This window comes from Bombina bombina, chromosome 5 (assembly GCF_027579735.1).
Source record: "Bombina bombina isolate aBomBom1 chromosome 5, aBomBom1.pri, whole genome shotgun sequence".
NCBI lineage: Eukaryota > Metazoa > Chordata > Amphibia > Anura > Bombinatoridae > Bombina > Bombina bombina.
The window spans coordinates 850324015-850336553 of NC_069503.1; positions in this window are offsets into that span (position 1 = coordinate 850324015).

The following is a 12539-nucleotide window of genomic DNA, read 5'->3' on the forward strand; positions in this document are numbered from 1 at the left end:
TCCCTTATTCTATCTCTTATCATTCTTTTAGTCTCTCCAAAATACACCAGATTACATGTGCATTTGATAACATAGACTACCCCTTTGGTTGAGCACCTGATACATTCCTTAATGATAATTTCATCTCCTGACTTGTGCAAATTTATAGTACTTCTTTTGTCGCTATGCTTGCACGCCTTGCAGGAGTAGCAGGGGAAAAAAACCGGATATCTTTTCTCCATCTAAATTCTTTTGTATGAAGCATTGTTTTTTATTTCCATTTCGAGCACTAGGTGCCAGAATGGATTTAAAATTTTTTGTTTTTTTAAAAATCATTCTGGGTTTGTCTGGAAGTGAACTTCCCAATATGGGGTCAGCTTTGAGTATGGACCAATGTTTATTTAAAATTTTCCTCATAATACCATGATCAATGTTATATTCCATAATAAATGGGACATTTATCTTTTCTGTATTTTCATTGGGGTGTTTTTGTTTATATGAAAGTAGTGCTTCTCTATCTGTCTCTCTTGCCCTATTTACAGCCCTATTTACAACCTCGTCATTATATCCCCTATCTTTAAATTTGTCAATTAGAGTTATAATTTGGTTCTCAAAATCTGAGGGTCTGGAACAGTTCTTTTTTATTCTCAGGCTTTGGCCAACAGGGATATTATCCTTCCATTGTTGGAGGTGGCAACTATTAGCATGTATAAAATTGTTGGAGTCCACCTCCTTAAAATGTGTCTTTGTTTCCAAACTATTATTAATTGCCATAATTTCTAAGTCTAAAAAGACAACACTTTCTTTACTATAATCGAATGTAAAATGCATACCCATATTGTTGGCATTCATATCAGAAAACAAATTTACTAACTCTACTTCGGACCCCCGCCATATTATCAGGACATCATCTATGTACCGCTTATAGAGCACGAGGTTCGCACCATAGTCACTAACCTGGAAGAAAGACTCTTCCCAGCTGCCAACAAACAGGTTGGCGTAACTTGGTGCGAACCTCGTGCCCATAGCGGTACCCTCTATCTGTAGATAGAACTTATCGTTGTACATAAAATAATTATTTTTCAATATAAAAGTTATGCTCTTTAGTAGAAAATCCTTTTGCTCTGACTTCATGTCTGGATCAGTGTCTAGATATTTCATAATAGCCTTAATTCCCTTCTCATGATCTATCATAGTGTATAATGATGTTATATCTCCAGTAACTAGGATGAGATTATCTTGCCAGTCTATCTGTTCTAAAATGTTGAGGACTTGCGTTGAGTCTTTTAGATATGAATCTAGTTTTTTGACAAATTTCTGTAAATAAGTATCAACGTACTGTGAAAGATTTGAGGATAATGCCCCTATGCCCGAAATGATCGGTCTACCCGGTGGTCGAGTCAGATTTTTATGTATCTTGGGAAGGAAGTAGAATACCGGGACCCTAGGATGACCAGGGTCCAGGAACTCCACCTCCTTCCCATTCAGTATTCCCACATTTTTTCCTTCTATTATTAATTTTTTAAGAGCAGCGGCAAACTTATTTGTGGGGTTTAAATCAAGACGTTTATATGTTTTATTGTCACCCAACAGTCTCATAGCTTCTAATTCGTAATAGCTAGTGTCCATCACTACAATCCCGCCGCCCTTGTCGGCGGGCTTGATAGTGATCTCATGATTCTTTTGTAGTTTTTCTAAAATAAGTGTGTCTTTTTTGGTCATATTCTTTTTTAAAAATTATGATGGCTGACTATTCTTTAGATCCCTTAAGGCCATTTGCTCAAAAGTCTCCAGATAGTTTCCTTTTGCAGAGACTGGGTTAAACGTTGACTTTAATCTGAGGTTGGTGTGGACAAAATTATCTTGTTTTGTTTTGGCTCTATTGATTGAGGCTTTCTCAAGAGGACTTTTCATGTAGAAACGTTTTAAAGTGAGGTTTCTCACAAATTTTTTTATATTGATATGAGTATTAAATTTATTTAATCTGCTACTGGGTGCAAAAGAAAGGCCGTGACTGAGAATTCTTACCTCGTCGTCCTGTAGGGCAACACTACTAATGTTAAACACCCCATTTTTCTTCACCTCCCCCTTTTTGCTTCTTGTGCTGATCCGACTTCCTCTTGTCCCTCTAGAGGTCTTTTTTTGCTTTTGTTTGTCCATACATTTGTCTTCTTGCTTTCCACAAGTTCTTTTGAAGTGCCCTCCCTCAGAGGGCTCTTCCCTAAAAAAGAGGCCTCATTCTCTCTATGTCTTATTTCATCAGTTACATAATTGAGGGGGGTATACCTATTTCTCACTGGTGTTTCCCATTCATCTTTGTTGTCCCAAATGGGTCTATTAGTCCTATGTGGTACTGGTCTATTTTGATCTGAATAATTATTATAGTTGTTATTTCTTGCTCCCGAATAGTGTTCATTCTGTCTATCATATCTATTGGAATTCCTATAATCATAACTGTCTTTATAATATGTCCTATTATTATAGGAGTAGTCTGGTCTCCAAGATCTATTATAATCCCTACTGTCTCTCTCGCTATTTCTATAGTTATTATGCCTCGGGAAATTACTATTATAATTATAGTTTCTATTTTCTTTTCTTTTATTATGGTTAACTACCGTCCATTCCTCTTTAGAGGTTTTGGATTCCATATTACTGGTGGCATTATCTGTGTCTAGATTTGGTTTCTTTGTGTCTCTATCCAGCTTTTTCCATTTGGTTTTTAAGATATCCTTATTCAATGTGTCTAGCCTTTCAATCATATCTTTTTGTTTATCTTTAAAGGCCATCGACTTTTTATCTTTCAGTTTATCTTTAATTTCTATTATATCTTTCTCTAGATCTACTAGAGTATCTTTTCTAGATTTCTTTAAGATTTCCATTAAATCTCCTGAAGCTTTAGATAGTACTTCCTCCCATTCTTTTTGGAAGATCTCTTTTAATGGAAAAGCACATGTTTTAGTTAGAATCAAACCTTTAGGGATTAGACCCTTTCCAATATATTTATTAAGGAAGACAATCTCAGTTTTTTGTTTTAATTCTTTAACTAAGAGTTTTTCCAGTTTAATCATAATGTCTTCCAGACTTTCAAATTCTTTAATACTCTCTATCTCATCTTCTTTATGTTCATGTAATTCTTTATATAGGTGATCCCTAAATTCAAAGATGTCTTCCATATGGGAAGGAGGTGGAGTTCCTGGACCCTGGTCATCCTAGGGTCCCGGTATTCTACTTCCTTCCCAAGATACATAAAAATCTGACTCGACCACCGGGTAGACCGATCATTTCGGGCATAGGGGCATTATCCTCAAATCTTTCACAGTACGTTGATACTTATTTACAGAAATTTGTCAAAAAACTAGATTCATATCTAAAAGACTCAACGCAAGTCCTCAACATTTTAGAACAGATAGACTGGCAAGATAATCTCATCCTAGTTACTGGAGATATAACATCATTATACACTAAAATAGATCATGAGAAGGGAATTAAGGCTATTAAGAAATATCTAGACACTGATCCAGACATGAAGTCAGAGCAAAAGGATTTTCTACTAAAGAGCATAACTTTTATATTGAAAAATAATTATTTTATGTACAACGATAAGTTCTATCTACAGATAGAGGGTACCGCTATGGGCACGAGGTTCGCACCAAGTTACGCCAACCTGTTTGTTGGCAGCTGGGAGGAGTCTTTCTTCCAGGTTAGTGACTATGGTGCGAACCTCGTGCTCTATAAGCGGTACATAGATGATGTCCTGATAATATGGCGGGGGTCCGAAGTAGAGTTAGTAAATTTGTTTTCTGATATGAATGCCAACAATATGGATATGCATTTTACATTCGATTATAGTAAAGAAAGTGTTGTCTTTTTAGACTTAGAAATTATGGCAATTAATAATAGTTTGGAAACAAAGACACATTTTAAGGAGGTGGACTCCAACAATTTTATACATGCTAATAGTTGCCACCTCCAACAATGGAAGGATAATATCCCTGTTGGCCAAAGCCTGAGAATAAAAAAGAACTGTTCCAGACCCTCAGATTTTGAGAACCAAATTATAACTCTAATTGACAAATTTAAAGATAGGGGATATAATGACGAGGTTGTAAATAGGGCTGTAAATAGGGCAAGAGAGACAGATAGAGAAGCACTACTTTCATATGAACAAAAACACCCCAATGAAAATACAGAAAAGATAAATGTCCCATTTATTATGGAATATAACATTGATCATGGTATTATGAGGAAAATTTTAAATAAACATTGGTCCATACTCAAAGCTGACCCCATATTGGGAAGTTCACTTCCAGACAAACCCAGAATGATTTTTAAAAAAACAAAAAAATTTAAATCCATTCTGGCACCTAGTGCTCGAAATGGAAATAAAAAACGATGCTTCATACAAAAGAATTTAGATGGAGAAAAGATATCCGTTTTTTTTCCCCTGCTACTCCTGCAAGGCGTGCAAGCATAGCGACAAAAGAAGTACTATAAATTTGCACAAGTCAGGAGATGAAATTATCATTAAGGAATGTATCAGGTGCTCAACCAAAGGGGTAGTCTATGTTATCAAATGCACATGTAATCTGGTGTATTTTGGAGAGACTAAAAGAATGATAAGAGATAGAATAAGGGAACATCTCTTATGCATTGAGAAAGGAGTTGAAGACACTAATCTGTACAAACATTTTAAACATACACATAATGGGAAAACAAAAGATTTAAAATATTGGGCGATAATGCATATTAAACAAAATTGGAGAGGAGGGAACATCGAAAAAATTTTAAAACTGAAAGAGGCTGAATTTATATATAAGTATGACACATTATATCCTGCAGGTCTAAACTCTGAGTTGGATATCTCCCCTTTTTTATTAGACTAGCTATTGCCGTTACCGGTTAGACTAAGATATTACTAATTTTAAGCCCCCTATATTTATCTGTTTTATCTTTTTATCTTTATATCATACGTGTATATTGTATTTACTTAAGTGTCAAATCATGACATATTACAGTTATGCTGCTAGTAAACTAGGTTAACAAATTATTTTAGTAATAATTCAGTATATTTATTTATTTTTCATTTTTATACTTTTTTTCTTATATTAAATCATTTATTTAATATTATGAAATATACTGCATAGGATTGGTTGCCTCACTAATCAGGTTTGCCAATACCACCTTAAATATTGAAGAGATATTCTTTTTGCAATTCAAGATAAAATTCCACCTTTAGTAAACCACCAATTAACTTTGGACCAATGAAATTTGGGATACACCTTTAAAAAGGTGCATATGTTGTGACTAACTCATCTTGAAAAAGCCCTGTATAGGGAGAAACGCGTTGATGAAGTCACAATTATAGTTATTTATTCACATTCTAAGCTGGAGCTACACTTGTGAGTGTGCATTGCTGTTGGAATTCGTTACCCTTGATATAACAAAGAATCTGCAATTGTCAGCTGGACCGGCAGAGACTGACATTATTGGCAAGCAAGGTCGACAGAATCCGACAAGGGTACTACTGTACGGAACTTTTCCGCAGAGAAAAATCAGAGCTCCTCAGTTTGAGGATTGGACAGAGCTAATTTTTTCACACATCACTCCTTCAAAGGTATCTTGCGTGTTGTTATACACTTAAGAGCAGATACTTTGGTAGCGGAAATTTCAGTTACCTTCTAAAGCCGCTCCGACAAAGGACCAATCTGGAGGCCGATCGAGGACAGCGCCCATAAAGGTGACGTCACCCCGCTACGGCGGTAACTTTGAACACAGAGACTTCAGAACACACACAGTGTGGGGGTAAGCCTGCGGTTGATCGCTAACTTAGAGTATGAACTGTGGAATTTACTCCTGATATCTTTCAAACTTGAACTGTTATTAGCTCCATTGGCCCACAATAACGGATCTTCCTCTATATATATTTTTATGTGGTGGCAACCTGAGTTTTATTTTTATTTTTATTTTTATTTTTAATGGAGACGTCCGTTAGTTTTATGCATTTATACCATTTTAAGAATATTGTCTAATATCGTTCTTTTATGCTTTATGAAGTATATTAAATTGGCATAGTCCCTTTTTAAATGTAAGATTTGGTCTCTCCTTTCAACCTCAGTATCTTATACATATTAAGAACACTAGTGTACTGTTTAAAGGGATACCCTTTGTAACTTGTAATATTAAGTATTTCGTTTTCTACTGTATATACACACCATTAATGAATAGCACTTTGAATTCATTTAGATTTTGTTTTTGATAGCACTTTATTTGCAGGATATACCTGGTTTTATTATAATCACGTTTAGAGACACCTTTAGCTTTTTAGCGCTCCTGTTTTCTGTTATTTTATAGTACTATTTTCTGGCCTATATTAGGGACCTTTAGGTCTTTTCAGGAGTTTGGTGTATCACCCTGCGCTCATATTTAACCTTTATTTTATATATCTATTATTGGGTCCCTTTTTATGAGCTGCGGGTGTCTGTTTTAGGATTTGTAGTGATATTAATTTATACCCATTAACTAACACATAGAATAATTTTCAAATAATTTTATAGAATTTTTTAGTGGATTTTACTTCACACTTTATTGTAATTTTTCACAATATAACATTAATTACTAGAAGAGTTTTTTCTAAAATCGACTCATTTGAATATCACATTTATTTAAATTATTAGCTCACATAGTGATGTCTCCTCCTTCCAATATGGAAGACATCTTTGAATTTAGGGATCACCTATATAAAGAATTACATGAACATAAAGAAGATGAGATAGAGAGTATTAAAGAATTTGAAAGTCTGGAAGACATTATGATTAAACTGGAAAAACTCTTAGTTAAAGAATTAAAACAAAAAACTGAGATTGTCTTCCTTAATAAATATATTGGAAAGGGTCTAATCCCTAAAGGTTTGATTCTAACTAAAACATGTGCTTTTCCATTAAAAGAGATCTTCCAAAAAGAATGGGAGGAAGTACTATCTAAAGCTTCAGGAGATTTAATGGAAATCTTAAAGAAATCTAGAAAAGATACTCTAGTAGATCTAGAGAAAGATATAATAGAAATTAAAGATAAACTGAAAGATAAAAAGTCGATGGCCTTTAAAGATAAACAAAAAGATATGATTGAAAGGCTAGACACATTGAATAAGGATATCTTAAAAACCAAATGGAAAAAGCTGGATAGAGACACAAAGAAACCAAATCTAGACACAGATAATGCCACCAGTAATATGGAATCCAAAACCTCTAAAGAGGAATGGACGGTAGTTAACCATAATAAAAGAAAAGAAAATAGAAACTATAATTATAATAGTAATTTCCCGAGGCATAATAACTATAGAAATAGCGAGAGAGACAGTAGGGATTATAATAGATCTTGGAGACCAGACTACTCCTATAATAATAGGACATATTATAAAGACAGTTATGATTATAGGAATTCCAATAGATATGATAGACAGAATGAACACTATTCGGGAGCAAGAAATAACAACTATAATAATTATTCAGATCAAAATAGACCAGTACCACATAGGACTAATAGATCCATTTGGGACAACAAAGATGAATGGGAAACACCAGTGAGAAATAGGTATACCCCCCTCAATTATGTAACTGATGAAATAAGACGTAGAGAGAATGAGGCCTCTTTTTTAGGGAAGAGCCCTCTGAGGGAGGGCACTTCAAAAGAACTTGTGGAAAGCAAGAAGACAAATGTATGGACAAACAAAAAGCAAAAAAAGACCTCTAGAGGGACAAGAGGAAGTAGGATCAGCACAAGAAGCAAAAAGGGGGAGGTGAAGAAAAATGGGGTGTTTAACATTAGTAGTGTTGCCCTACAGGACGACGAGGTAAGAATTCTCAGTCACCGCCTTTCTTTTGCACCCAGTAGCAGATTAAATAAATTTAATACTCATATCAATATAAAAAAAATTGTGAGAAACCTCACTTTAAAACGTTTCTACATGAAAAGTCCTCTTGAGAAAGCCTCAATCAATAGAGCCAAAACAAAACAAGATAATTTTGTCCACACCAACCTCAGATTAAAGTCAACGTTTAACCCAGTCTCGGCAAAAGGAAACTATCTGGAGACTTTTGAGCAAATGGCCTTAAGGGATCTAAAGAATAGTCAGCCATCAAAATTTTTAAAAAAGAATATGACCAAAAAAGACACACTTATTTTAGAAAAACTACAAAAGAATCGTGAGATCACTATCAAGCCCGCCGACAAGGGCGGCGGGATTGTAGTGATGGACACTAGCTATTACGAATTAGAAGCTATGAGACTGTTGGGTGACAATAAAACATATAAACGTCTTGATTTAAACCCCACAAATAAGTTTGCAGCTGCTCTTAAAAAATTAATAATAGAAGGAAAAAATGTGGGAATACTGAATGGGAAGGAGGTGGAGTTCCTGGACCCTGGTCATCCTAGGGTCCCGGTATTCTACTTCCTTCCCAAGATACATAAAAATCTGACTCGACCACCGGGTAGACCGATCATTTCGGGCATAGGGGCATTATCCTCAAATCTTTCACAGTACGTTGATACTTATTTACAGAAATTTGTCAAAAAACTAGATTCATATCTAAAAGACTCAACGCAAGTCCTCAACATTTTAGAACAGATAGACTGGCAAGATAATCTCATCCTAGTTACTGGAGATATAACATCATTATACACTATAATAGATCATGAGAAGGGAATTAAGGCTATTAAGAAATATCTAGACACTGATCCAGACATGAAGTCAGAGCAAAAGGATTTTCTACTAAAGAGCATAACTTTTATATTGAAAAATAATTATTTTATGTACAACGATAAGTTCTATCTACAGATAGAGGGTACCGCTATGGGCACGAGGTTCGCACCAAGTTACGCCAACCTGTTTGTTGGCAGCTGGGAGGAGTCTTTCTTCCAGGTTAGTGACTATGGTGCGAACCTCGTGCTCTATAAGCGGTACATAGATGATGTCCTGATAATATGGCGGGGGTCCGAAGTAGAGTTAGTAAATTTGTTTTCTGATATGAATGCCAACAATATGGGTATGCATTTTACATTCGATTATAGTAAAGAAAGTGTTGTCTTTTTAGACTTAGAAATTATGGCAATTAATTATAGTTTGGAAACAAAGACACATTTTAAGGAGGTGGACTCCAACAATTTTATACATGCTAATAGTTGCCACCTCCAACAATGGAAGGATAATATCCCTGTTGGCCAAAGCCTGAGAATAAAAAAGAACTGTTCCAGACCCTCAGATTTTGAGAACCAAATTATAACTCTAATTGACAAATTTAAAGATAGGGGATATAATGACGAGGTTGTAAATAGGGCTGTAAATAGGGCAAGAGAGACAGATAGAGAAGCACTACTTTCATATAAACAAAAACACCCCAATGAAAATACAGAAAAGATAAATGTCCCATTTATTATGGAATATAACATTGATCATGGTATTATGAGGAAAATTTTAAATAAACATTGGTCCATACTCAAAGCTGACCCCATATTGGGAAGTTCACTTCCAGACAAACCCAGAATGATTTTTAAAAAAACAAAAAAATTTAAATCCATTCTGGCACCTAGTGCTCGAAATGGAAATAAAAAACGATGCTTCATACAAAAGAATTTAGATGGAGAAAAGATATCCGGTTTTTTTCCCCTGCTACTCCTGCAAGGCGTGCAAGCATAGCGACAAAAGAAGTACTATAAATTTGCACAAGTCAGGAGATGAAATTATCATTAAGGAATGTATCAGGTGCTCAACCAAAGGGGTAGTCTATGTTATCAAATGCACATGTAATCTGGTGTATTTTGGAGAGACTAAAAGAATGATAAGAGATAGAATAAGGGAACATCTCTTATGCATTGAGAAAGGAGTTGAAGACACTAATCTGTACAAACATTTTAAACATACACATAATGGGAAAACAAAAGATTTAAAATATTGGGCGATAATGCATATTAAACAAAATTGGAGAGGAGGGAACATCGAAAAAATTTTAAAACTGAAAGAGGCTGAATTTATATATAAGTATGACACATTATATCCTGCAGGTCTAAACTCTGAGTTGGATATCTCCCCTTTTTTATTAGACTAGCTATTGCCGTTACCGGTTAGACTAAGATATTACTAATTTTAAGCCCCCTATATTTATCTGTTTTATCTTTTTATCTTTATATCATACGTGTATATTGTATTTACTTAAGTGTCAAATCATGACATATTACAGTTATGCTGCTAGTAAACTAGGTTAACAAATTATTTTAGTAATAATTCAGTATATTTATTTATTTTTCATTTTTATACTTTTTTTCTTATATTAAATCATTTATTATTAATTTTTTCACACATCACTCCTTCAAAGGTATCTTGCGTGTTGTTATACACTTAAGAGCAGATACTTTGGTAGCGGAAATTTCAGTTACCTTCTAAAGCCGCTCCGACAAAGGACCAATCAGGAGGCCGATCGAGGACAGCGCCCATAAAGGTGACGTCACCCCGCTACGGCGGTAACTTTGAACACAGAGACTTCAGAACACACACAGTGTGGGGGTAAGCCTGCGGTTGATCGCTAACTTAGAGTATGAACTGTGGAATTTACTCCTGATATCTTTCAAACTTGAACTGTTATTAGCTCCATTGGCCCACAATAACGGATCTTCCTCTATATATATTTTTATGTGGTGGCAACCTGAGTTTTATTTTTATTTTTATTTTTAACGGAGACGTCCGTTAGTTTTATGCATTTATACCATTTTAAGAATATTGTCTAATATCGTTCTTTTATGCTTTATGAAGTATATTAAATTGGCATAGTCCCTTTTTAAATGTAAGATTTGGTCTCTCCTTTCAACCTCAGTATCTTATACATATTAAGAACACTAGTGTACTGTTTAAAGGGATACCCTTTGTAACTTGTAATATTAAGTATTTCGTTTTCTACTGTATATACACACCATTAATGAATAGCACTTTGAATTCATTTAGATTTTGTTTTTGATAGCACTTTATTTGCAGGATATACCTGGTTTTATTATAATCACGTTTAGAGACACCTTTAGCTTTTTAGCGCTCCTGTTTTCTGTTATTTTATATGTCTTTAAGATCATCATGTCATAAGATCAAATGTTTCCGTATGATATTGCAAACCTGATGGTACTGATTGCTATATCTGGTGATAAAAGAAACACCCTTTGAGACATCTTGTTTTGTTGTTTTTTCTGTTCTTAGAAACTCTGACCTATTTCTCTTAGCTATGTCCATCCTAGTAAGGGACACCTCCTTTCTATTATACCCTCTCTGGCATAGACGATTTTCTAGATCTATCGCTTGTTCATCATATTCCTCTTGTGTAGTACAATTTTGTCTAAGACGTATAAACTGCCCTTTTGTGACTGACTTGAAAACTCTCCTAGGGTGATTGCTTCTTGCGTGAAGCAATGTGTTCCTAAAAATGAGTTTCCTGTACACCTTTGTGTACACTTTACTGCCTTTACTCATAAGAGTCACATCCAAATAGTTTAGTTGGATTGCATTAAACTCAAAAGTGAATTTTATTCCTACAGTATTGTCATTAAGGTACATTAGAAACTCTCTGGCTTCAATTTCATTGCCCTCCCAGATGATCAAAAGATCATCTATGTATCTTCTATAGTGCTTAGTACATGGACCCCTATACGTGGTAATGAATCTTGGTTTGTCTTTATCCCTCGAGTCAGACTCCTTCGTTTTGTATCTAAGTAAATCCTCCCTTGTTTTTTGTTGCACACACTCTCTAGCCTTGTTCAAAGCATTCTCATTGTAACCTCTCTGTTTTAATCTTTCTGTTATGATTGCACATTGTTTAACATAGTCTTCATTATTAGAGCAAATTCTCTTAGCCCTAATAAATTCACCTTTAGGGATACCTCTCAGAACATGTCTCGGATGGCATGAATTATATTGTAATGTGGTGTTTCCAGCTGTTGGCTTTCTGTAAAGTGTGGTTACTATTGCTTCATGTTCCACATCAGCTTGTAATTTAAGATCCAAAAAATGTATGGATTCTGAATTTTACTCTCCCACAAATTTTAGGCCACAATCATTCTGGTTAAGATAATAACAGAAGCCTTCTGCTTCCATTGTATCACCACCAAAAATAAAGAGCAAATTGTCTATATATCTAAAAAAGTGTACAACCCTTTCCTTATAGGGGTTTCTCTCTCCAAATACATGGAACAGCTCCCACCAACCCATAAAAAGGTTGGTGTACGATGGGGCAAACAATTTCTTTTATTGAGTGCTTCCATCAGCTGCTTTTTATGCTGTTATGTTTTTACCCTTATTACAATAAAGTGAAGTTTTTTTACACTTCGTGGAGTCTCTTTGCGCTTTGAGGCGCTCAACTGTCTTTGGATTTATATATATATATATATATATATATATATATATATATATATAAAACACAGGAATGGACCGCACTCACAGACTGGACTGGGTACACATCCTAAGCCATAGCAAACTCCACAGCCCTGAACACTGACAGACAGCTGCAAGGCTCCCAGCAACCCAGGCA